This window comes from Durio zibethinus, chromosome 22, assembly GCF_047325235.1.
Source record: "Durio zibethinus cultivar Kanyao isolate XHJ-2024 chromosome 22, ASM4732523v1, whole genome shotgun sequence".
In the NCBI taxonomy this organism is placed as follows: domain Eukaryota; kingdom Viridiplantae; phylum Streptophyta; class Magnoliopsida; order Malvales; family Malvaceae; genus Durio; species Durio zibethinus.
Window position 1 is genome coordinate 10,728,402 of NC_143183.1, and position 2,582 is coordinate 10,730,983.

General features: G+C 33.7%; 1 non-coding gene across 1 annotated transcript; it reads left to right on the forward strand.

Annotated features, from left to right (window-relative positions):
- Nucleotides 1-1,462: 1,462 nt before the first annotated feature.
- Nucleotides 1,463-1,569, forward strand: LOC149512603 (small nucleolar RNA R71). Its single transcript, XR_016332228.1, has one exon. It is a non-coding gene; the product is annotated as a small nucleolar RNA R71 (small nucleolar RNA).
- Nucleotides 1,570-2,582: the final 1,013 nt, after the last annotated feature.

The following is a 2,582-nucleotide window of genomic DNA, read 5'->3' on the forward strand; positions in this document are numbered from 1 at the left end:
ATCAAAGGACACACTACCTATGGTATAAAAAATGGTCAAGTTACCAGGATCTTTGAACTTAGTAGGTAGTCCTCTCTGAATCACTGATGTACACTCATTAGTGAATGTAACTATCTTATAGTCCTTAAGCCTCTTCTTATGAGAGATAATGTCCTTCATAAATTTTACATAGGTAGGCATCTGTTTAAATGCATTTGCAAATGAAATATTAATATATAGCTTCTTAAATACCTTAAGAAATTTAGAGAATTGCTTCTCTTCTTTTTACTTATGAAACGAATAAAAAAAATGAATATAAAGCCTAGATGGCTTAACTCTAGAAGGAGTAAGCCTAGATACATTTGGTAAAGCATTAGACGATAATGTCTATGGTAATTAGGTGTGAATAAGGACTACACCCTTATCCTTTTTTTACCTTTTTTTTACCCTTTTCATCATCATGAATTAAGTTCCTATCAAGCTCATTATTATCAGACCCCTTATCATCCCTATCCTTAGAACCTACCAAGACTCGATCATTAGCTATTTGTTTTCACTCCTAAATGTGATTATTTTGTAGTGTTCCTTCCCTTTCCTCTTAGGTTTAATCTCTGTGTTATTAAGTAAGGTGCCTTGAGGTCAGGTACTTAAAAGAGTAGCTAGCTAACTAATCTAGTCTCTAAGTTCTTTATGGATGTAGATTCATTATGAAATGTTATATTTTAAGTCTGTATAAATGAAGTCTAAGCTCTAATGAAAGAACCTAAAAGATTCTCAACTAAGGTTTTTTTATTTGAAGGTGACATAGATGGATCTAAAAGTGTGTGGTGCTGTTATGAAGACTACTACTGATAAAATGGTTGCTAGAAGCTAAGTGGATGAGGTGATTTAGGAAACTAATCATGCTATGGTGGTGGTGGTACTAGTGGTAATGGTGCTTAACTAGGCTAAAAAGATGTGGGATGGTGGTTTTGCTATTGATTTCAAGAGAAAACATGATTATTCCTCTAGCATGGATTGTATGTGGAAGAATAAGGGTTGTTGGACTACCTCAAGTTTTGTCGTACAATTGAAACTAACTTTGAATGAGTAATTAAGTAATTGGACATGACTCTCTTAGGTGTCTTGCCCCGTAAATCTCGTACATAGCTATGAAACTATAGGTATGAGTAAACCTGGGATGACTAGAACTAGGCTCTAAGGATGTAACCTTACAATATAAAGATTCTACAAATTTGGCTAGGGAATCTACCTTAGCACTAAGCATTGTAGGCTCTCTAAGCTTGTACACCCCCAAAGCTTTCCTAGGATGTTGTCTTTCATTGGAACATTGACAATTATTAGTTGCCATATCCTTAATCAGATCATAAACTAAGTCAGAAGTCTTACTCATTAAAGCATCTCTTGATGCAACATCTAATAGTGCCCTAGTATTAGGTACTAACCCATTATAAAAAAAATCTAAATCTTCAACCTTTTTGGTTGTCCATGGTATGGACACCACCTTAAAATCTCCTTGTATCTCTCTTATGTTTCATACAAGGTCTCTGATTCATGTTGGGCAAATGTAGTAATTTCATTTTGAAGCTTGGTCGTCTTGGTTGATGGAAAAAATTTAGCCATGAGCTTTTGCATTAAATCATCTTAAGTGGTAATGGAATCTAATGGCATCAAGGCTAACCAACTCTTGGCTTTATCTCTACGGGAAAATGAAAAAAACCTATGCTTAATGTCATCCTCAACAACACCATTATGTTTAAATGTATCACATATCTCTAAGAAATCCCAAAGATGAACATTTAGATCCTCACTCGAATGTTCACTAAATTACACTGACTGTTGTATCATATGGATAATTACAGATTTAATTTCAAAATTATTGGCTTGTATAGCTGGCCTCCTAATACTAAATTGAAACCATAAAAATTTGGCATAGCATAATCCCTAATGGCTCTAGTGTCTTGCTTGGCCATGGTGATAGTAAGATCAGTTTGTCTTTTCCTCTTAATCCTCCCACGAGTAGTCTCAAACTCAAGATCTAAAGGGATCAACTCACAATTCCTAATAGAATGCATACATGGGCCCCAAGAACATTAAACCTAGTAAATTGCTCTAAAAATAAAACTCTAAGTATGCACACCTAGAATCAAAACAAATATAATTTCTAGCCTAAGGTATGTACACAAAAATGAACCAATCTATAATAAAGTATGGTGAAAGTTGATATTAACTTAAGATTCCTTAAACCTAATCCCTGGCAACAATGCCAAAAACTTGAATGGGAAAACTTTGCAAGTGCATAGATTGTTCTAGGTTTAAGGAATCCATAGCCATCAACATATAATGGTGAAAGTTGATAGTGAAGTTGCTATATGAATAGGTACATGCATGTACAGTGAATAAAAATGTAAAATAGAGTGTTCCTAAGCTAAACAAATGACAATATATCTATTTGAATTTTTATAAGAACCATTAAAAAACTAGACTGCATGAGGAAAATACAACAACATATTTGATAACAATAGAATTAAGCTCAACCAGAAACTATTTCAATGCATGCATGAATCAATCGCACCACCTTCATAAAAAAATTTAAAATATGA